The sequence below is a fragment of the Sander lucioperca genome, chromosome 11, assembly GCF_008315115.2.
Source record: "Sander lucioperca isolate FBNREF2018 chromosome 11, SLUC_FBN_1.2, whole genome shotgun sequence".
In the NCBI taxonomy this organism is placed as follows: domain Eukaryota; kingdom Metazoa; phylum Chordata; class Actinopteri; order Perciformes; family Percidae; genus Sander; species Sander lucioperca.
The window spans coordinates 38,573,508-38,598,469 of record NC_050183.1 but is presented as its reverse complement, the minus strand read 5'-3'; the positions used below and the strand labels follow the sequence as shown (position 1 = coordinate 38,598,469).

The 24,962-nt window shown below is 44.3% G+C and overlaps 1 protein-coding gene across 1 annotated transcript in view; it reads right to left on the bottom strand.

The window, feature by feature from the left end:
- The window catches only part of sema6bb (sema domain, transmembrane domain (TM), and cytoplasmic domain, (semaphorin) 6Bb), a 135,868-nt gene extending 112,633 nt beyond the window's left edge, over positions 1–23,235 (bottom strand). Inside the window, exon 1 of the mRNA XM_031318271.2 lies at positions 22,189–23,235. The gene's annotated coding sequence lies outside the window, so the exon portion shown is untranslated. The remainder of the gene's footprint in view (positions 1–22,188) is intronic.
- Between the last annotated feature and the right edge of the window lie 1,727 nt (positions 23,236–24,962).

Sequence of the window (24,962 nt, the reverse complement as noted above, 5' to 3'; positions counted from 1 at the left end):
ACCGTAAAAGAGTGAAAGTCACTGTGATGCAGCATCAAGTCAAGCTTCCCATTTCCCTTCTGCCCTTTAGCTGCCAAAGATCTCCAGTTTGACGTGACAGGAGGGAAATGGAGGATTTGCTGTGTAAATATGACCTTTGACCCCTGTTTATCCAATATTCCATCTAACTGACCCCCCCCCCCCCCCAACCCTCAAACCTGCGGCACTAACAGGAGAGTTTCCATTAGGCCTTCTCAGGCTGGAGCCGTAGCGGGTCACGGTAGATGGAGAGAGAAGAGATTGAGGTTTCCCGTGTCTTACAGTGTGACAAACGGCTAAATAAAATGTTCCTGATGGCTGTGAGACGAAGACCCATCTGCTGGGGCCAACTCCTCAGATACGACTGGATGCTCATGCGCTTGCAAATGCATTTATTTTTTTTTGCAGGGCTAGGAAGTGGAAAAGCTTTGCCTTAGTCCAAAAATTTCAGCCAAGACCTTACTTAAAAAAAGCTGGTGCTATAAAGGAAGGCCAGGAAAAGGTGCGCCATCCTGAAGCCCGTTATTATCGCCTGCTCCCTATTGTACCACTGAAGGTTTCAGTTTCCTTAATCAGAAACTACTCTGCCCATCTGGGTGTGATACTAACTTTGTGCAAGAGAGAAGGAGAGAAATGGAGGGAGGGGGAGAGAAGGAGGGAGATTAAGTTAACAGGAAAAATGGGAGTCATATGTATTGTTGGGCTGAGTGGCCAACCAAAACAACAAAACAACCGTTCCCCGTCCTTTGGCAGTTCTCTAAATGTTCTCTGGTATTTCTTTGGCATCAGTCCCCACACCTCTGATCCTTGTGCGATAGCCAAACAGCACAATCCTGAAACCCACATAGCAGAAACATGACCCGATCACAACCAGCTGTGATCTCCACTTTAGTATATTGGTGGTATTACCAAAAGCAGTCATAGGGCCCTATCTTGCACCCGGCGCAGCGCAGCAAAAAGCAAAGCCCGACGCAAGTGTCTTTGCTAGTTTAAGACCGACGCAGTTGTCAATTTCCCGTCCAGCGCCCACATCGTTTAAATACCAAATGAACCTGTGCCCATCTTTGCGCCCATGGGCGTGCTGGTCTTACAGGGAGGTGTGTTCAGGTGCATTCTTGGCGTATTGCTATCTTGAGGCAGCGGGAAGTGATCGCGCCATTGACCAACAAAAACCTGGTCTGAAGTCAATAGCGCAGCATTTCATTGTTATTTTAACAGCGAATTAGTAAAATGCTCCTAGGCTCGTGCACAGAGTATGCACACTATGCTTGTTACACACACAGGGAAGCGCAGCAGCACACAAACATGCAAAAGATTACAAATAAAAATATTACAGTGCAAATCCACCATCATAATAGCAATGCGCCAAGGTACAAACACGCCTGGCTTTTAAAGGGAATGGGAGATGACACTCTGATTGGTTTATTGCATGTTATGCCCAAAACACACCTATGAACTAATGAAGACACTAAGTACAACCCTTTTGAATCATGCACCCGGCGCACAGACCCTTTTTTCGGCCGTCAAACTAGCGAAAGTGGATTTGGACACGCCCTAAACGCACCTGCGCCAGGCGTTTCACGCCGTGCGTTTAGATCGTTAAAATAGGGCCCATAGGCTTCATGCACAGCAGTAGTATGCTGTGAGGCGACTCTACTAGCTGTATTGTTGTTGCTATGCTGCATTTCCAAGAAGCATACTCTGTCTACATTTATATCTTTTGCATCAAGTCTGAAAAAATGATTTAAAGTAACATTTGAGCAGCTTGTAGCTTCAAAGCAAAAAGAAAAGAAAAAAAACCTTGCTTGCCTCCCAGCATCAAAACAGCTCATATGCATGCAGAGCAGTTCAACATAAAGAGCAGCAGAAATGCGATGGACTGCTGGGAGGCAGTGCAGAAGGCAGATGCCGGATTAAGTGAGCAGATTTGGACCCAAGGTGCCGCTTGATAGGTCGATTAGGACGGCTGAGGCCTGTAGGAAAAGGCCCCCGTTTAGCATCGTTTCGGGAGGCGGTTTTTAATTCAAAGACGTGATGTCTTTTACAATCTCGCTGCATTCAGTCAATCGGTTTTCTGAGTCGAGACTTCCTAATTGTCGGAGTTAGACATGCTGTAAATGCCTGATCTTATCTCTAATCCAATTACTATAACCCAATCAGGAAGAATCTATATAACTGCATACATAAAACTCAACGAAAGTTCTATTTTTCCACTCTAAACACGTACGGCAACAGATCATCTATTGTAAGCAGCTTTTCCTTGATAATGGCTTGCTTTTACTAACTAGCTGGGTGGCTAATGGAGCCGAGGCGCGCATAAGCATGAGTTGTCCTGCCAAGAATAAGCTGAAATAGAGGAGCATATTGGGATACTCTAAACATCCTAAACTCACTTATCTCAACGCTATGAAAGGGTGTTTATGTCCAAGTGACACCTGAGTAGTGTCTATTAAAGAAACGGGGCCATATTTAAAAGTACTCACACCCTTTCAAACTGTCATTGGAGTGTTTTCATTTCCACTGTAAATTGCACAGGGATTTAAGGGGCGGGGGTGTGTATGTGTGCGTATGCTACATGGTTGGTGAGTAGAAAGGAGTCCTATAGTGAAGCACCATCTACCAGCCTCTCTCATCTCCCACTGTGAGGGCAAGATGCCATCGCCAGATGCTTCAATGTGTTTGTAAGGGGACATGGAGTTAAGTGAGATCGCAGGAGAGTCAAATAGTCAAACAGCGTCTTTCTGTGTTTGTCTCTTTTTCGCCTCACTGTGTTGAGATAATTCACAGAGGGCTCTGGTACGCAGATATGTGTGTGTGTGTGTGTGTGTGTGTGTGTGTGTGTGTGTGTGAGAGAGAAAGTGTGAGAAGAGAGAGGCATGGCACCTTTTAAATGTGTTTTTTAGTGCTGGTCTCTAAAGTGAGTCAGCCCACAGTGACAGAGGAGAAGCAAAAAGACTCGGATCTGTTGGATGCCGAGTATATCTCATTATCAGTCGACACTGTGTACAGTACATTTCTTTATAGACGCGGGCCGGGCCATGATCTGTCTACTCGCCACTTGGCAGGCCAAGACACTAAGTCTCTACCAGAATGGAAATCAAGCCATTCAAGTGCAGAGACTTTGAGGACCTGCTTTTGTCCTCTGTTTTATGTCACTTTAATGTACAGCTGAGAGAGAGAAAAGCCAAGGACGGAGAAGAAGAAAACTGTGTGAGAGGAGGAAGCAGGGTCTAGTTGTCCGTGGGAGGTGGTGGCTGTGTTTCTGTGCACATTGTACAGTATTTGCGATGTAATCTTTTTTAATGTTGCCCTCATCTTGAAAGCAAGAATAATGTCTGCCTGTGCTTTTTTTTCAAGTCGACTGAAGCCCAGGATAAAGAGTTTTACTGCCCAACTGCATCGCTGACATTTAGATTCAGAGAGACGTAACAAAGTAAAAGTAGTGCAGATGCAAGCTGTGAGGGAAAGAAAAAATGGAAAAGAGCAGAAAAGTCAAAACCATCAAAACTACAGCAGAGTTTGATTGCACCTGATCTGAACATAATTTTCATTCATAGTCTCACTCTGGAGGTGATTAACACCAAAGCCCTGCAGTATTAACTTGGGAAATGTTTTTTTTTTTTTTTTAAACGACACCGCTCTCTTCACCAGAGATTCTTTTTGTGCACTGATACACTCAGATGGATGACGGATGGCACGCCCATGCCCTCACCCTTGTCATATCATTACTTAATCCCCTCGGTAGCAATTACCTCTGAGGGGAACAAAAGCTGGTGCCGGGCAACTATTACTGACATGGCAGCTCAATGAACAACACAGCCTGCTTTTCTATAAGGCCAATTTGCCAAGCAGCCGCAACAAAACCCGGTGTAATGAAGGGAAATGTTTAGATCTGCAGACACACACCACAGTCACGTCTGAACTGGTTGTGCGTTTTAGAACAGAGGGGCATTGTGGGTCAATGTGGCAAAGATGCATGAATGTGGAGAAGCGAAAAGGGCAGGATGTGGAGGAAAAAGGGGAAGAACAATATAAAGTGTACAGGCAGTGATTAAAAACAGGAGGGCGCTCACACAGAGAGAAGCAGGAGCATGGCAGTAAGGGCACAAGCTAGACCGTCTGAAAGAGCCATTGTGACAGCAATGGAAGTGGATTCATAATGAGAAGGGACAGGACAAATACGAGGGCAAAGCTAAAATGTCAGGGCACAGGCGACATACAGGCAAATTGTATACAGCCGTGAAGGGATGAGGGGTCGTAGGATGTCTGCAAAATCTGCAGGTTGTGTGCTGGAGTCAGCAATGACAGAGCACACCCCCCCCCCACAACACAAACACACACACACACACACACACACACACAGTGATTTTGGGAGACATATTATGATTTTTCTCCCAAAACCACAGGATGCTTAAATACTCAGCAAAATATTGCTGGGAACATGGAGGAGGAGACAGACAGACAGAGAGACGGAAAAATAACAGCAGGTAGACATCTTTTTGGCATATCATATTCCTAATTTGCCGGCACGAGGGAGAGGAGAAGACATGAAGTTGAGAAAATAAGAAAAATAAAGATTGTAATTAAGATAGAAAAATGTTAAAAAGATTGAGACAAAGTGTTTCCTCTAAAACAATTATACGCCGCCTTCCTTTCGCAAAGTGGAAATGAGGCCCTCAGATTGACAGTGAGAACAAATGAGGCGGTGGGGAAGCAGTCGGGGTGCGTTTGGGGACGGTGCTGATGTTAATCATTTCCACCACTGGTTTACAAGAACCCAGCATGCTTTGTCTGCCAACGCTCCCATACCGCTTATTTACCAGTACTCATCAACATTCCCCGTCTGCTGCATTAAAAAACACCCTCACGCACACACTGAAGGAAACACGTGCACAACGTGAGCACACACACACACAGGTATATTTCTCCGTGGAATCGGATTCTGTGGGTGTAAATACGTCAGGCACAGGCCGCAGGGAGTCTTCTATAAATGCATGGAGAAAAATGCCCATAAATGAAAATAAGCTATATGTGTATCAAAGAGTGAAGGCACATAAAGTAAATGCAGTGACTTATGATAAGGCACATTTCTCATCCTTCCACAACAAAGAAAACGTTCAGATGATACTGAAATTGGTACCTCCCCTCCTTCCTCCCACGGCCGATAAGAATCTCAGTCTTTGTTGCTGCGAGAAAAGCAAACAAACAAAGAAATAGTTAATAGTTAAATGTAACAACTTAATGTTGAATTCACACGCTCTTTTCACATCGTAGGAATGCACATCGCTATCGTCAGATGAGTGCCAATTTTGATTGGCAAATTTTCGCTAACAAGTGTATGATGAAGGCACATTGGGAGGGTGAAATTAGAAAGCTAACGTTAGCTAACGAGCAGGGAGCGTGTCTATGTTCCCTGGGTCCTATGTTCCCTGGGTCCTATGTTCCCCTCTTTGTATGAGACTGGGGAACCCTTTTTAAAAAAAAAGGGTCCTATGTTCCCCGGTCTGTTACTTTTTCCACCATTACTGCCAAATTCCATGGCTAACCCTAACCCTACCGTAAAGATTGATAGATTGCGGGGAACATAGGACCCTTTTCCAGAAAAAGGGTCCTATGCTCCCCGGTATGTATTGCTACAGGGGAACATAGGACCCTTTTTGGAAAAAAACGGGGAACATAGGACCCGGGGAACATAGGGATGACCCCAACGAGCAGCAGCCAGCCGTTCGGTTGCTCCGCTCCCACTGTAGAGAGACTCATTTGCCGAGAGAACAACCTTCTTTTGACTGAAAGTACTGCCAAACAACACTTTTTCTGCTCGTGAGTTCCATTTTCACTTTCTCACAGCCTACTGCATTGAACGGTCCACCTACGTAAACACCTTCCCATAATCAACGGCGGCGTCATTACGTCGACCAGCGTAGCGCGCGTAGTGCAAGCGTAGGGCTCGGTTCGGTTGAAAATAATTCTAAGGTTTAGCAGAAACCGAACCCTGTCAAAAAGCCCAATATTCAGCCAAATCCTGGATTCGGTGCATCCCTACTAAAAACTACCTGCAAGAGTTTTTGTCTCCAGAGTTTCTCTCATGAGGAGAGGGAGAGTTAGGACGTTCACCTCATTCCTGCTTATCAGCCTGGAGAGTCAGTTTTAGTCTTTTTGGTTAATTAACTATGTGGTGTCTCTAGGCCCTGTCTGTGCGCCGCTAGGTGCTAAACTCTATCAAGCCACCCAAGTGTCTCTAGCACTCTAAACTTCAGGGAGACCGTCTCAGGATGGTAATTGCAAAAGCAACAGGGGGGAGAGAACATGCACACGCAGAAACAATTACAAACATGCAAAGGGGGGGGACATCACTTTCTCCTTAACTCGTGTTCTCTATCCTCATGCCCACTCGTGTTGCTGTCTCCTCAAATCTTCAGTGGCTTATCACAACTTAATGGAGGGTTTCAAGCCTTTCTCCTCTCTTCTGCTGAAATCGTGTGGCCTCTCCTCTCAAAAGCTCCACTATATCCCCGGCTTGGCCATGGAGAGTAGCATCAACCTTCTTCCAAACTCCAGCAATCTTTCTCATTTATTCCAGCTTATTCTCCTTCTCCACCTCATGCTGTTCTCTACGCTGCTCCAAATTCTTCAATTTGCCCTGCTAGGCCTTGGCAAGAAGCAACCACAGTCTTCCTCCAAACAAACTTTGATTGGCCCACTTCAAGCTCTCACTCTAGGGTCATTTTTTTTCTTCCTTTGCTGGCATGTACAAAGTTGCATACTTCCAAATGCACTTAATGGAAATCATTTTGGAAGAGACCCAGGCTCTTCTCCTTTTTGTGCCCTGGTCAACACCCACAGAGAGAGGAGAGGAGAGGAGAGGAGAGGAAAGGAGAGGAGAGGAGAGGAATGGCATTTGGAACTCCAGGTCAGCTGGACAGTGGGGTAGAAAACACAAACTCGTATACACACAAACACTGTGTCTTGCTTCTTCAGAAAGCACCACTCTGCTCAGCTTTGGTACAAAGGTCCCTGTGGAGAGGCAGATAGCTTCTCTGGCTGAGCTGGTCTTCTTCCAGCTGAACTCACACACTGTAGTAAATGAAGGCCATTACCCCTCATTCACTGTCACTGACCTGAGACTCACACTGGGATACTGACGCCTTCACCTGCTCCACTGACTCTATTGACACAATCTAGGTAATTGTTTCTGATAGCATGGGGTTTCAGTTAGGTCACTGGCGGGAAGACAGAGGTCAGTAATTCAATGACATACTGTAAGAGGAAGGACTCCGGCCGGTGGCCAGGAATGGGGCTGATTCTGACCCTTCACATCAAACGCACAAGTGTGACATTGCATAGAGCAAGACCATTTATTTATTTATTTATTGTAGTGCCACCCACCAACCATATTTTATTTAACCAGAATTTGGGGTCAAAGTTTCTTTAAGTTAAAACAAATTTGTGCAACAAAAATTCATAACACACGTCCATTGGCATTCCAGCATTGACAGGAGATGGAAGTTATTGTGCATCTCTAATGCTTGAGTTACTGTATGTAACTCTCTGATCCTATCGGAACATGGCCAAAAGATCCTTAAGCAAAAAGGAGAGGTTGGGAATATCTTTTTTAGAAATGAATATTGTAATCATTTACATTCCAGTGTAGTATGCAGCATCCGTAACATGAGTAATACCCTAAATAACACTCATCATAAAATCATTTTGTCATGAACTTAATGAAAACAGATAAATATTTCTGCCATCTTCAGACCTCATAATGATTTGTTTCCATGGGTTCCCCATAAAAACAAAACGTCACTGTTTCTAATATGTAGGTCTACAGATATTACAGGGGGGAAGCTTAATTGTGGTCAAGCCTGATCTGATAACATCTATGTATTTCCCACAAAAGGCATCAGCCATCCAAAGAAGAGACTTTATTATTGCCCAGTTAAAGCGGCAGTCTGCATTTCACACACCATTACATTAGAGAGGGATCCTGGGCCATTTGCTTCCTTCTACTGGAATAACAGATCTTTGATGCTTAATACTCTGGGTAGTATCTCTAGTTTCAGAGAACTCATTTAGGGCAAGATTAAACTATTGCTACTATTATCATGTTTTAATGCATTTGGTTAATTTCTTTGCTTTTCCTTTCCTGTAATGTGATTTTTGAATACTTGGAGGGTCTCCCATTTGCAAACTGTTAAACTTGACTCTTGCTCCTAAATGTGTCCCTGCACTATAAATAAAGATTGACTTGAACTGAATTAAGCAGATGGGATCTCTGTTCTATATTAGGCCTGTAGTTCATCTAATGATGGGAGGTAGCTGTGGTCTATATTAAGGAGCATACTGATTAGAAATACAGCAATACACAGCAACAGTCAGGCCCAGAACTATTTCTGTTTTGCTCTTCTTGTCTAAAATAACAGGGTATTTATGTTGTGTTCCAGTAATGAAACAAATAATGGCTGTAGTTGGGACAGTGTGATGGCTCTGGGGGTTCGTGTTTTCCTATCCTCTGAAGTCTGTCTGCATTTTAAACAGTCTCTGCACAACATCTAATTATCATAAAAATAGGCTCATACATTAAGTGTTATTACTTTTTTTTATCCATTCAGGGGCACCACTTATCGTGCACTGAGAAGACCAAGACAGTCATTTTCTAATTTACACATATTCTCTTGTTTTCTTTCTCAATCAGAGCTGTTTTGGGCATTGTTGTGAGCTCTATTGAGCAATAAACACAGTTACTTTTAGGCACTTTTGAATGGTCTCTGCAATGTACATTCAGTTACATAACGTCCTTCACAATTTAACTGTGAGCCAAGAAAAGTTAATTAAGTGCGTGATCGAAAGCAGCAGCAACATAAAGTTAACTCTAACTTCGGCAAAATCCCTCTTTCGTAAGCATAGAAACACACTGACACAACACATCACCGGCACAAACACAGCCTCACATACTAAATCATCCATCTAAATAGAATGGAAATTCATTTCTGCCAGAGAATGAGATGTCAAAGGGCCATGCGCTGCCGTCAGAATGATCTAAGAGACAAATGACTCAACACGAGTGGGCATTCTGATTTTTCACACTTGTGTGCCAGTAAACACTTTGGCTGGTTGGCTCACGACTGTGGCCCACTCTTTCCAAGTGTATAATCAGTCACATTAATGAGAATGGTAATGTGATGCAGAAGAATTAGTCCAGGTCCTCAGGGTTGACTCTCAGGAGGCCTTGGAAGAAAAAACTAGCTGCCTTGGCTGTAGACTCGCTGAGCCTTAAAAAAAACAAGCACTCTGAGCAAGGCTACTGACAACAATAACAAAATGTCCTGACATATACACAGACTAAATAACAATATTTTGCCCCTGAAACTGCTTTGACAAAATCAATATTGCTCTCCTGATAATCATGCTGATGCAAGCTGTCGTGAGGGGTTGAAAAAGAGCTCTTGTATGCACACGCACACGCACACGCACACGCACACGCACACACACACACACACACACACACACACACACACACACACACAGAGTACGTTTTCATGAGGCAGGTTGGACTTGTGTTTATGAACAAAAGCTCAGGCTATTTCTATAACTAGTCTCCCCTGTGTGTCTGTGTCCCCTGGCACTCAGATGAAGGAGAACTAGTTCACCAAAATACAGCGCTGGCTCTAGGAGAGTGTTTTTTCTTTAGGATTTATGACTACATCCACTTACACAGACACTCCTAAGCCTTACGTCTAACTAAATATCAGCTCCTCTGTGAGAGTTTTGTTTCTTTATTCAGTTCGATTGGTGCCTCATTCTCTCTCTCTCTTTCTCTCTGCAGGCTCTTTGTTAGTTTGTGCATGGATACTAATGAGCTATACCTAAAACTTGCTCAGCTTTACCCCTCTACCCAGCCCAGGATGGCCCGTGGTGAGCATCACCTCTTAGCTTCTGTTTTTGGGTTGGCTTGCTGCCTGGTGTAGCCAGTGGTGCTAAGGCTGCATTAATGAGCCACTGAGCCAGCCTCCGTGAGTATGTGTGTGTGTGTGTGTGTGTGTGTGTGTGTGTGTGTGTGTGTGTGTGTGTGTGTGTGTGTGTGTGATGACTGATGAGTCCTCCGGCTGCCACTCCACACACCCCACTCCCCTCCTCCTGTATCCACTATCCAGGAATCTATTCATTTCAATCAGGTGAGTATCCCAGCAAGAACCCTTGATTGCTGGCAGAGAGGGCTCCTTGAAACGCACGCACGCATGCATGCACGCGCACACACACACACACACACACACACACACACACACACACACACACGTTCCACTCAATCCCTATCTCTTTCACACTTTTACATTTGTAATCCTCGCTCATTTGTAATTTTGCTTCTGCATGTTAGAGTCAAGAGAGAGAAACTAATTTCAGGAGTGAAAAGGGATTATCAGATGCAAACGACATCTCCCCACCTCTAGACAAAGATATTGATGTAGACTTTTCACAAGAACAAAAAGAGTCTCAAAGCCTGCTTCAGCCTGGATGGCAACTCTCAAGGAAGAAGCAAGTCAACTGCCACACTGGCAATTACTTCTTATCAGCACCGGGGAACTGACTTGACAATGGCAAGGAAATGCTGAGCTGATGGCCTGAAAACACATGGAGAAGTGACTGTGGAAAGCATAATCAGTTTCCCTTCTTTGCTTTTTGTGAAAGTGACAAATATATAAATATGAAGCGAGGTGGCAGTGGAGGGTCTGTGTGTGTGTGTGTGTGTGTGTGTGTGTGTGTGTGTGTGTGTGTGTGTGTGTGTGTGTGTGTGTGCGCGCATGTGTCACATAAAGAGCATAAATCATGCTAGCTGTTCTAACCAAGGAGTGTTATTATATTAATAAAGGCTCCTCACAGCGGCTTGGTCTTTTCTTCTGTGGACTGACTGTCAGACAAATAATCCCCATCACATTTTCACTGGCCACGTTGAATTAATGCCAGACCAGGCAGAAGACACTGTTAAACCTACCTACCTACCTTCACACACAGGCAGGGACACACACACACACAAACACTCTGACACACAAAACCCTGCCTGTTTGACGACTTAACAAACCAAGGAAACCATGGAGATGCGCACAGAAGAGACGGAGATGAAGATGCTCAGAGCCAGCTGGTTAAAGCCTGCAAGACTGTAAATTAACCATCTGATTAAGATTTAAAAAGCGGCAAAGGAAATGAACATAATGCATCCAATTAAAAGATGAGACGGCAATAAATACTGAGCTTCCAGCAGTTGCTATACCTCTGTCTTGAAAATAGCTCCAGAGAGTGCATTCACCACTTTCGCATAATTTATCCTGTACCGTTATGATCCATGTCACTGCATTTGTCGATTTCACCTTTAATGCCAGAGCCTGCTAACACAGACATAAGAGGAAGCACGAAAGGTAGACGAACAGACAGACAAGAGTAATTGGTCCGGATGTCTTTAGGGCCGTATCTTATGAAAGGGGACAGAAATCTGAACTAGAGAGCAAACAGTGGAGCACCTGAGCTTTGAGCCCTCCATTATAGTGTGAGCCTGAAGCTGTCCTCCTATTACGGCCTAAGCCCCGCAGAGCTTCAAAGCTACTTTGTTGTGGCCGTTAATGGTGCTGGTGACAGCAGAGAGGATCTCTGTGCCAGGTGAAGCGGCCCAAGCCAAAAAACGGAGAGAAAAAGGGTAAAATAAATAAATAAATAAATAAAGACTTTCCACCAGAGAGGAGTGGCGCTGTCCAACAGGCAAGTGATAAAAACGAATACACCTCACTCAAGAATAACTGCCATCCTTAACATTTGGCAGGAGTAGTGCTCAACAGTGTTTCTTTAACTATGCACTCGGCTCGCCCCCTTAGGGTAGCGTTAAAAACACAGAGAGTCATCAATAACGTAAAAATTGGGTAGAGAAAAAAAAAGCTCCATTATGAGTTAGCAGAATGCTAGGAAGGCAGGAGGCCGATCTGAAAGCTTATTTATTGGCTGCATGTTCCTATGATGATTTGGGTGATTTTGGCCAGGGCCTCTGTTTACTTGCTATTACAGCAACAACATGGCTTTTATGGCTATTCGTCTCCAACATGCATGCAAGTGGAAAAACCCAGCCAAGGCTTTCCCCTTGTGACAGCACCCTTAATGTTTCATGGTACATGACATATCTCAGGCCTGCAAGAGTTGGCTCTCAGGCATTTTCTGTCTTGTTTATTACTTCAGTTTTCACTCTGGGATCGAGTTTCTCTGTAGTGCTGCTGCTGCAGAGAACCAGGAGAGAGAGCGTGGCTGGTTTTTGAAATGAAACAGACAGAACAAGCAAGGCTATTTATAAGGAGCAAGCGGATAATTGTTGAAAAGGTTAGAGCAGACACAGCAGGTTAACAAGTTAGCCATGTGTTGATGCACACAACAGGGTGTCACGGCAGCCCGGTGATGATGTCGCCAGGTAAGGACAAGGGCAACAAGAGTAGTTGCCACAACAGTTACAATGTTGAGAGACGTGTTACTCATGAGAAGTCAAAATCAGTACACTGTGAGCCCACATACAAGCAAACTAGAAGCAACACTTTGACATTTTTGTGTGATTAAAAGGCCAAGACGCACGACATTTTAAGCCCATAAAATGCCACAGCTCCTATATTTACAAGAGCAGCCAATATACATCTACAGCAAGAACCACCTTGACAGCAACAAACCAATGTTTCTGTTTAGCAGCAGACAAACCGTACAGTAACATCCTATAATTGAGATAAAACAACTGAGTTCTCAAATGTCAAGGAGGAGGATTAGAGAAATGTTTGAAGTGTTGTCACATCAAACACACGCCAGCATAAACTGGAAAAGGGAATTTTTTTAAATAGTTTTTGTGTTTATTTAGACTGCATATACACAAATACAACTTCCCACGTTGGCAGAGACATACTCACATACTCAAACTAAGACGCACATCATCAGTGTTGGGAAGAATACAGCGAATATGAGCACCAGAACTATCCGAAACAAACATGTTTAAAATAATGTCAGTTAAATGGACATATTCATGGCATAAACATACATTCCAAAAGTAATAGAAGTGAGTATTTTGATTATGTATGTCCCCATCCACCCACTCACTAATTTGTACATTTCCTTGCTGAACTTATTCACTCAAAACACTCAATCCCTTCTGAGTTTCCTAGTCCCCCGACATCCCCTCTACCTGCCTCGCTCAGTCAGCAAGCAGAGAAACCAAGTCAGTGAAGGACCATGTTTCATTTGATGACAGAGGCTGATAAATGCCTGACAGACTGCCAGACCCTGGGATGTGCTACATGAGTGAAGCACAAACACTCCTCCGTTGTGCAGATATGCATTTGCACATGCATCCATCATCGCCATGTGGGAGGTGTGTGTGCCAGAGTCTGTGTGTCACGCTGGTCCGAGCAAGAAAAAGCCTCGCAAGTTTCCATCTCGGTGGCGCCATGGGACGATGGAGGTGGCCAAGCTGAGGCTCAGGCCGGGGCCTGGATGATGAGGTAGGAGGACGTGGGATGACATGGTCTGATTCTCATGTTTAGAGCAAATCAAGCTGTTAAGAATGGGACCGTGAATACATACTAAAGAATCTACTGACGAGATATCGCATCAACACACAAAAAAAACACCCTTTCCTGTCTTTTGCCTTCCCCTTCCCACAGAAACGAACGTGTGAGCGAACAAGCGAATGAAAGCAAAGGGTGAAGCCTGGCCTGAGCTCTGAATGTCACAGTCAGTCATTGCAGCCTCCCTCTTAGTGATGCAGACAGAGAGCCATTCTGATTGCCCCACCAGTCAAGCCAAGGGGTGAAAAACATTTACATGCAAATACGAATGACCCACTAGCTACTGTGAGCACGCTAGCTATGGTATTCTGAATGCACAGCAACCACAGAAAACCCCGGCACAGAAGACTTGCCAATCAACAGCTCTATTGTAACAGCACGCAGGCTTTAGAAGTAGCTGTTATGTGTGTAGGATATCAATTATTTTTGCTTTTGCGTGTTATTGGTTTGTGACTGCTATTGTTACCCCTGCTTGTATCTATTGAAATGAATGTTAATGGATTCTGGCCGTGACATAATGTACTGCATTAACAGATTTGCTGTGAAGGAGCTTAAATCCTTTCTATCATTTCCACATAACTCCTCAGTATACAGACCGTCTACCAATCCTCACAGAATCCACTCATCTCTGACAGCAGTGCTAATATCAGCCATCCACTTTCAATTTGACCAATTATAATCGACAACCCACCATAACAAACATGCCTGTCTTCAACATCTGTCATATTGAAGTGGTTAGTACCGGTTTACAGATTGCTGGTAGATTGTCTGGGTCTCCAGGGGTCTTGGACAAAGGGAGACCCTGGCTGTCACCCACGGCTGGGATCCTTGGATTGGGAACTTGCCTGCTCTCACCAGACCTGTTGCCTCCAGATGGGTCCTGGGTCTGATTCTGTGATTCCCGCCCTCAGAGAACACACTCTGTCCTCCTCATCCTCCTCCACTCCTTATTTCATCTCGTCATCTTTTCATCCTGTCATCAAACGTCACCTTCCCTTCATCCCTTCATCATTTTATTAACAAAGCCCTAATCCCTATCCTTTTTGTTCTTTAACCTTGACATTCAGCTTTTAGCTCTCATTTTAGATTTTTGGATCTCATCTCTCACTCATTGGCTCCAGTGTCTTGGCTAAAACCCCTCTGTGTGTGTGTGTGTGTGTGTGTGTGTGTGTGTGTGTGTGTGTGTGTGTGTGTGTGTGTGTGTGTGTGTGTGTGTGTGTGTGTGTGTGTGTGTGTGTGAGTGCATGCACACATGCTAAGGAGATGAGCAGACGCACTGCACAGCAAGACCTCTTTGATTCAGCACAGCAGAGACCCTCAGCAAGGCTGTACATTAATTGGTGCTTCTGAGCCGTTAATTTAGGCGAGTACGTTCAAGGGCCCACTTTCTTTCCGGCAACAGCAACAGAGGATGAACAAGCATCCTCTCAAGACTCTTCCACTATTTTCCACCTCTCTTTCCTTCTCTCTGCTCAATGCCTCTCTACTTTCCCCCATTACCTTACAGTTCAGCTTTACCCATCAACCGTCGACATGTCGCTGCCCCTTCTCGCCTCAGCCGCTCCCCGTTCTCTCTTCACTTCACCATCACAGAGTGAAGAGAGACAGCCGGTCACAGTCTCTGCTCCGTCCCTCCACTTCGCCAACTGCCCCACACCCAGTGCCAGCAAGCCAGAGTTTTCTTTTTGTTTTTTTCAGCATGAATGACTCCCCCAGGTCACTGAACGCATTAAGCTGTTAATTACCTCAAAGCACAAAACAAGTGGTTGCTTGGCAGCAAAATGAACAGACATTTACTTTTTTTAAGAGTACAGTCAAAAACTTAAAACCCAAACACCAATGAGACAAGTAGAGACCACAGCAAAAATAGCTGGAGCTGCAGCTGCAGCAGTAAACAATTCTGTCAACAGCAGTAACTGACAAAGCCAATGAGAACATTCTCATTTTATTTTTGCAGCTTCTCCGCGACCATAAAACTACAGGACAGAGCCATTTGGGCTGGAAGTTTCCCGAAGAAATGAATCAGCTATAAAACAGCAGCAGGATAATACCAGTCTGGCCCAGAGGGCATGGTTTCTCCAGATTCACGCTGCGCTGATGCGGGAAATGATTCAGGATGTGTGTGACCAGCATCCTCTACGCAATGTCTCCCACCACACAGCAGTTAAACTGAGTCTTATTAGTTATCTGCTTAGCTATCGTAGCAACCTGGCATGGGAAATAAAACTGACGAGGTGTGCAAAATGTGTCAGTGCATGCTATAATAGAAATAAGTGTTGCTATTTTTATCATGTCAGAGGAGAAAAATAATATAATTGCAGTATAGCTGCTGGATATGCTGCTACAGGCTTTGGGCGGCTTGTTTCTTAGCTTTAAGTGTGTGTATGTGTGTGTTTGGGTATGTCTGGGAATATGCAAGTGTGAGCCTCAATGTGCCAGTGTGTATTCATGTATTCCGGGTGGTATATGGGACTGGCCTGTCGACTCCCTTCCTGACCACGGCCCCTCATTAGTCTCTTCTTTTGTTAACAAACTGGGGCTCTGCTGACATGAGACTTCATAAGAGTGTGAGCGACAAAAAAAAACTCAGCTTACACGCGCTGTTTATCCGTGTCAAGGAAGTAAAAGTCGATGTCTCCATCACGTCTGCCCGTCTTTTCATTCTGTCTCCCGGAGTATCACTCATGGTCCGCTGCCAGCAGGATGAAGTTTATACTCATGGAAATGTCTCTTTTTCACTATCGCAGAGAATGGAAGGATCCCCAGTGTCTACCTTATTCAGATATAGAACACACTCCCCCTGTGGAGGTACAATAAGCCTACATGCAATGCCAGTTTTACCAACGGGAAGCATCTTTATTCAACAGCCACTTGGCCTTTGGTGATAGCAGCTTCATTCTTTGTTCCTGTCATACTGTGCATCCTCAGGCTTGCACAACATGATATCGCTCCAATTTCTCCAAGACATTCTGTCACAGTTAAAGGGCATATACTTTACAAACTCTGAGGAGAGACTAGCCTGTGGCTGCCAATGAGAGACACCATAAGAGAGAGAGATTTTTTTAAAGAAAAATGAAAGAGCTCTTATTATTGATTAATGTATATCAGGCTTCCTTCTTTGAACTTTCTCATCTATTCTGACTGCCTTGGCATTGCACTGGGTGTATAAAAGCCATGAAGCAGACAGAGAGATGAGAGTGAAAGGAAGACAGGACTGAAAAAACAAGTGATTAAAAGATAAAAGGGAGAGAGCAGATGATGGGGGAGCAGCAGTGTGTGATTAAATGGCGGAGGTGGTCCTGTTGGGCTATAGCCCTGATTGCATTTTAATGGCGGGCGGGATGATCCTTGACCCTTAGTGAGGCAGCAGTAGCACCTTAGTGCAGATCAAACTGCCAGACTTGACGAAGCCTCCTGGAAGGCATCTGGACCTTGAGAATGAGGTGTGTGTGTGTGTGTGTGTGTGTGTGTGTGTGTGTGTGTGTGTGTGTGTGTGTGTGTGTGTGTGTGTGTGTGTGTGTTCGCAGGGTCATGGGCAAATGTGTTTATCCTGCTGCCATGGCAACCCCAGCACTAGCCTTGGGCAAATAACAACAAAAAAAGCCAAATGTGTGTGTGTTTGTGTGTGTGTGCAAGAGAGAGAGAATATGTGAAGGGAGGATTTGAAAAGATGAGCTGTGTAATTTAATGTAGGTCTTAAATTCATACATTTCAAAGAGCTCTCTCTCTCTCTCTCTCTCTCTCTCTCTCTCTCTCTCTCTCTCTCTCTCTCTCTCTCTCTCTCTCTCTCTCTCGCTCTCTCTCTCTCTCTCTCTCTCTCTCTCTCTCTCTCTCTCTCTCTCTCTCTCTCTCTCTCTCTCTCTCTCTCTCTCTCTCTCTCTCTCTCTCTCTCTCTCTCTCTCTCTCTCTCTCTCTCCAGTGTGACTGGCCTGATCAATCATCAGGCCCTCCTTTTCACCTTCTCTTTCTCCCAGCTCCACATGCTAAGTGGGAACATTGTTACGGTCAATTTGTCCCATTCAGGGTCCCAGTGGGCAGTGTCCCTGCCCTGACAGCCTGCAGACAGAGACCACACTGCTTGAGAGGCCTTGACATCAAGGTCCAGAGGAGACGGAGAGAGGGAGGGGGGACAAAAGCAGAGGGGAGGAGAGTGAAGGACGGGGGGGGGTTAGAAACAGGAGAAGAGAGGTAATGAGGGGAACAGCGGTATGGAGGCAGAATGTGCGAAGGAAAACAAGCCCAATAGTATTTCCTACCAGTCTGTCAGTCTCAGACTAGACTGATGTACAGTAGATAGCGACAGTTCTGCTCCCACAGACGCTTTTAATACATCTGCCTTAGTTTGGCCTAAACCCAGAGAAATACAACACAGACCGGATAAGCTCAGGAGAGACATACATTTGGTGCAATATTGAAATGTAATTAGAATCAAATGTTTACCCTTATGACTCATTTTTGCCAAGGAGAAACTTCAGCCAAAGGGACATTGAAGGGTCTGTTCACGCAAATTGCAAGAAATCATACTTTATCACTTACCTCTAGAGGTATGCACTGTTTTCATTGGAAATACTTTCTACCAACAAAATAGTCTTGATGAAACCTGTTGACAGGTTGTGTTGATTATTAAAAGTAATAGGCGCACTGTTTCTCAAAAGTCATGCTATCATTTTTAAGTAGTTCTTACTTCTATGAGTACCACGACTGAAATTCCATTCATCTCCATTGTATTGGCAGGGAGGGAGAAATCACAGAGAAAGACTTCTAAAACCAGAACTATCCCGCATGGTTACATATTGTACCACTCGATGCGGTAAATGACAAATTATGTTGGATTTTTTGCAATATGTTTTAACTGAGCCTTAGATTAAATGTCAAGCAGTATATAAAAAACACTGACTAACTGCTCTACTCCAGCAGTTTAGTAACGCACTTGCATAAAGTTGTGGGCCAAGATATCCTGACTGTTATCCCCTAGCACGGGTCAATCCCCCGAAACACTGGATCCCACTTTTCCCATAATGCAGCTCAACACCCCCTGCCCTCCTAAATCCCCACTTCTTTCAAACTCCACACCTTCAGTTTGTAATGCAGGCTTTCTGTCAAATCAGAGATGAACCCAGATGACATCATCAAGGTTGTTCTTTCAAACTTTAGATTTACATTATACAACGGTTTTCACAGGCTGAGTAGTATTCCTCATAACGGATAAAATTATGATGTGAAAAATTAGTGGCGGGCCACTTTAATTGTAGGTACAGGATAGCAAAGAGGCCACAACATTGATCATAAGAGTGGTTGAAGGATTTACTGATTAAAGAACCCCAGTGACATTCCCACTCTCACCCACTCCACCTTGGCTTTAATGTTGAATCCAGGTTTCTACAAATGTTTTGCAATCAGGTTAAACAAAAGCACAATTTGAAGAGGCATATGTGGTCAGAACTAGTCTGGGAAAACAAGCTTTGTCTGACTAATCAACGATTTTTATTTCTACGTTGGAGTTCCTACAGATGTCACAACTCCCGGCAGGGTGCAGCGGGGGAGGTGGGAAAGAGGGACTAAGTCATTGTGTAAAAGGCACCTGTTATTTTAGCACATAGGGCGCAACACTTGCTCCAAGGCAAGGGGTGCAGAGCGGCTGTTGGCGTCAGAAACGAGGCACAAACAGGGCACCCATTTAACCGAGGCTGGACAGTGCTGAATCACACTTGTGTAGGGCACAGACGAACTGACTCACACACATGCGCGCGCGCACACACACACACACACACAGTCCATACAACACAGGAAGGCAAACAGACACAATGTGATGAACAAATGCACCTTATGTTTCTCTCTGATGGACATAGGCAAACTCTCACTCTGTCTTTTTCCCTTTTCTTAATGACCTACACACACACAAACAATTCTTCAAACTAATTGGCAATTCAGGCTCCACAGTAAAGACAGCGGGGATCTGTCAAGGGCATGTGTGTATGGTGGGATGTTGCAGATCTCCACAAATTAACTAACTTTATAATAAATCACTGGGCACTGCTAGCCAAGGATTAGCCACGCTCCAGTGAGCAGTTTGTTAAGCTGCGAGAAGAAGCACTGGGGACGGAGAAAACATCGCCAAAAACTGACATCAGCACTGGGACCTTGGAAAGCCATAAACCCCCCCCGCCTGGTTTCCTGGGCACACACTTAGCCTTGTTATCTGAGTTCTCTATTGACACAAAATCCTGCTCCTGTATTAGGCTTTAACTTGAGACTATTGCTTTTTTTCCCCTGTTGGGGTTTTATCCACTAATGACTTTTAGTGTTTAGGACATCAGCTCTAACACCAGGTACACTGTTCCTTTGATTGCTTTTCTTATGTTTCCCTTAAATGTCTGAGCAATCTCGCCCCCTACTGAGTAATTTCTTTTGGCAAGAGTAGGGCTTCCTACAGTCTGGTTATTTATATAATGACTCAGAAAGCATGTATCTCTTCTCCCCTGCCTGCAGAAAGAAAGTCAACACTTTTGAGAAAACTTGTTATAAAATCTTGTTATGAAATATCATCAAAACTAAAGCAACTTTAATAACACTGTTAGAGGCTTAAATCTTGACTAAGTGCTAATATTTCTGTAGTGGTTACAGTGCAGCAGCTCCAAAGTCTGCCTCTTGGTCATTTTGGTTCCTGAATCTTGTTCACAAGAGAGAAGTGTGCTGCACTTGGTGAGAGGAATATATACATTTTTTATTATTATTTCTGGGTAGATTTTCACTCAAAACATTCTAAAAATGACTCGAAGCACCTGCAAAATGATTCTATTCTCAACTCAAAGTGTTTTGTCCTTGTACAAACAAAAACTAGATCCGGTGCAACAAGAAGATCAGAGATCGTATCAGACCGGTATTTCCTCTGTTGTCTATAAATTCATTCCCTCTGATAGCGCGTCTCTTGTAATTACTGGTGGCGTGATGTCAGCACATGAGAGAAGAGGGCACCACTCCTCCACTGTCGTGCCAAAGTGGCACCACTCGTGATGATGAGACAATATCTACTTTATGATCATCTCTCCTTTCATTTTTCATCTTAACTTCTTCCCTTTCATCGCCTACTGTATCTCCCTTGTTTGCACTACTGTTTCTGTAAAAAAAATAAGAAGAAAAAAAAAAGGTCTTAAACAGATTCTGGTATAACCCCTGGGTGGAGCATCTGAGCAGAAGGGAGGAAGGATCTCTGTGTATAACCTGTGACAGAGTGGGTGACAGCCCAGAGGACGGGGAATTAAAGAAGCCCTTGTCCTCCAAGGCTGATTGACACAGTCAGAGCGATAGAAAGGTTTGTTGCTGGTATTCCCTTGGCTATTTCTACCTTTGCACTGGACAAGGGGCACTGTCTCACTTTCTTTAGATGTGTCGTTCTCTCTCTCTCTCTCTCTCTCTCTCTCTCTCTCTCTCTCTCTCTCTCTCTCTCTCTCTCTCTCTCTCTCTCTCTCTCTCTCTCTCTCTCTCTCTCTCTCTCTCTCACACACACGCGCACCCACACACACACTGGGGCTCATTATAGGAATGCTCTGACCCTTGGGGACTTCGCTTACTTCTCTGTCTCTCTTTCCAGTCCACAAAACCTGCTGTCGGACAAAAGGCATGCTGAAAGGAAATTTGAATTTGAAACAGGGGCCACAACAAAAACATGCAGCTCCCAAATGGAAAAAAAACTTTAGAAGACTTGGAGCCAGCTATTGAGAGGTAGCGGTCCTCGCACAAAAAGCAAAAATGTGATTCTGACACTATCTAGCCAACTAGCTAAATGTACTGTAAAGATAGCAGATACTGCAGAGGGAGAGGGAGGGATGGCAGAGATTGAAGGCAGGAGCATTGGACACCAGGGGCCCAGCGGGTAGGACTGTAGAACATACACAACCGGGAGCAGATAACACACAATCACACAACACACAAACAACAGTGAGAAAGACACAAAGAGAGGGGCACATTTTGGCCAATCCCTTGGTCAGTCTCTGCTTCCACAGTTCTGCAACTCACTGGATTGGAAAATTAGGTTTTCTAGTTACCCTTTAAATAAATTGTAATGTAAAAAAATTTAAAATCCATCCTGACACAATACAAGTCCCAGATTTCTCATATTAAACAGCTCCTTGTGGAAAACCGGTTTGATTAAGATGGGTATTTGACACTGAGGTATATTGGCAGTAGCGGTATAATGTCCAGTAACAAATGATCTTAGTCAATACAACTATATAACTGTCAGCCATTTTCAATCACAAGATCTGAGTCGTGTCGATATCCAATCAATAAAGAATGGAGAAGCGCTTCTTCAGGCTCCGGACAGCTGAGAGAGCTGCTTGTTTTGTGCGTGGCTGCAAGCTACGCAGTATGAAATTGAGAATTATACAATGAAATCTACTGTAAAGCAGAGATGCTAAGCATTAGGGATACACATCTGCTCAGCATTGTGCATTGTTCGTTTTAACTAATTTACACAATTCAATTCCTATTTCATTGCCAATACAATGTATCCAAAGCATCAAGGCGCGACAGAGCCTGTGCCCCAAGAGCGCACCACCACCACAGACCTCCACACCGGACAGCTCGGGTCACTTACCTCTGGTTTTCGGGGGGAAGGTGCCGCCGAGCAACGGCAGTATGAGTCGATTGTGAGTCCCGCTGGATACAAAAAAAATCCGAGAGTGATCAGAGGAGAGAGGAGGCTCGTTAGTGCGTTACCAGATCCTGTTGTCGGGCTTTGTAAACTACTCCTCCCTGTCGCACCTGTCTCTGGCAAAAACTGATCCCGTACGCCGGCCTGACATCCCTAAGACAACTGTCTCAGGGGTTGTGTGTCCGTGCCCCCCCCTGCTTGTTTCAACACACACATACACGCACACACGGCACCACCTGTCCCCGGTGCAAAACAGCCCACAAAGAGCTTCTATGTCGCGCAACGACACATGGCATTCCCCGTTAGTCTCTGCAGCAATACTCCCTCACAGACAGCCGTCCGAGATCCCCAAGTAATCTGGAAACGCTGGGAGCAGTGAATGATGAAAAAGAGAACGCAATAATAACCCATCCAGCACACCACTGGCACCAAACCAGCTGCAACGTTGGGAAATTAGGCTACATCTGCCGCTCTCGTTGCTCGCCCAGTTGTTTTATCAATCTTCCGTCCCCACAATAGTTGGTCTATTTCGCCGCTGCGCACCACTGCTGCTCTGTCATTGCTGCGTCTTTTCCACCTCGGGTCTCACTGAAAGGAAATATTGTCCCTCTGTCCGCTTATGCTCCCCACTTGCACACAGAGCCAGGCTCAGGATCCAGCGCAGGGCAAAGTCCCATTCATCGGTTTATTCAAATAGTTTCTGTTCCTCGGGCTGCACTCAGGAGCGTTGGGAAGGTGGAAGGACCACGGCGTTTGTCTTCTAGCGGTTGTGTGAGCTACAGCATCTCCAGCACTGCTCCCTGCTGTCATCCACAAGAGACTCTAAAAGCCCGTTAGTGCCAAAACCTGAAGCAGAATTATGCGGCGACTGGAATGGAATTGATTAATGGCTAATTGGGTTTCACTTTGCGCCGTCAAATAAAAAAATAAAAAAACTCCCTTGATGTCAAAGTCAAGCCACTCATTGCTTATTGTCTGTCGACTATATTTCATGGTGGCAGGATGAGAAGTGAAATTCGTTATCTTGTTAGACACGGTCAAACACAGACCGGAGGCGTGAACTTTATTCCAAGGAAGCTTTACCGAAAGGACAAACAGCAGATGGTTTAGAAAAGGTCTGAAATTGTGCTGACGTTAAAGTGAGACCACAAGGAAGCAGTTTCCTGATAAAATGGACTTTGGCTTTCATTTCTCCATTATATGAACGTGTTCATATTATGCTTTTTAGCTTTTTTCCCTTTCCTTTATTGTGTTATGTATCTTTTTGTGCATGTTATAGGTTTACAAAGTGAAAAAGCCCTTACCATCTTCCAGAGAAAACACTGTTCACAAACTGCTCCAAACAGCTCTATTGTAGTCCAGCCTTTACTCCATCACTTGTGCGTCACTTAACGCTTGTCTAGCTGCTAGCATAGCACGCCCTCATACTCTGCTTCTGATTAGCTAGTTGTCCTTACATAGGTACTGCGCATGTGTGACTCCCAACAAAGATGGAACAGAAGTGAGATGCCTCACTCTGTAGCTAAAACAGAGAGCTCAACACACAGGGTGAAAAGAGGAGCTGCAGCAATGTGCAGTACAACAAAAATATGATGTTTTTTGAAAATTAAACCATGTAAACCTATTCTGGTACAATCTCTTAATACAATGATGAACTTGAAAATGAGCATAATATGAGCACTTCAAAGCTATAGTGCACAATTTCTGTCTCCCCCATGAGGAATTTCTTCATGGCGCAAGCTTTTGGTGATCACGCACCCCCTCCACCCCTCCTCCACACAGTTGCTAGTAGCAAAGGAAGATATGGAGGAATCAAAAAAACATGATGGACTCTTCAGAAGAGGTCATTATCTTTGCTAGATTTTTCTGAGCGCGAAAGTCGCCGGACGACACCAATTTCTGAACATAGCCATACTGAGAAATACAGAGAAAGTTTTGTGGAGCTGATAGGCTTAATTAGCTTTGTAGCAACTCATTTGGCAATGGCTTGAATGTAACGGACATTCATTCATATAAAAAAAAGTTATGCACTAAAGCTTTAACTAATTTACAGTAGGCCTAGGCTATTTCTCAAATACTGTGAAGCAGCGTCAGAGTGGACGATACCAATAACATTAATTGGAAAATGCAAGCGTTACTGAGTTAGCAGAGTGAGAAATGTGTCCAGTTGCATCAAATTTCATTATTTGATGCAATATGATTCAGTATAAATATTCCATGGGACACACAATTCCTGAAAGTCCATTTTTACATAACTCAGTGAACCCTAAAACTGTTTTTCGGCAGGAATTTCCATCCTTGACTTTAATGTCTTTTCTTCTCATTGAGCCTACATTAACACAACAGAGGGATAATTTGGTCCCATTACAATTAAATCTCAATAAGCATCCACACAAACATAATTGTTGCTTTATCACACTTTGGTGGTTTGTGAGAACACTCTACATCCTCATATTGACCCAGCGGCCTGTAGAGGACTTGATGACCACATTGAAAAGCATTTACAACACTGTCAATGGATAATGTCGGTGCTGTGTTAAAGGAGTTAAGACCTACTGGACCTTGCCATTAAATTGCTAGAAGCCAAAGCCACCTTTAAGCTTTGATTTATGAATAATTCATTTGCTGAAATAATGACTTCTATAGGCTTGAGGGCCCATGTGTGTGTGTGTGTGTGTGTGTGTGTGTGTGTGTGTGTGTGTGTGTGTGTGTGTAGC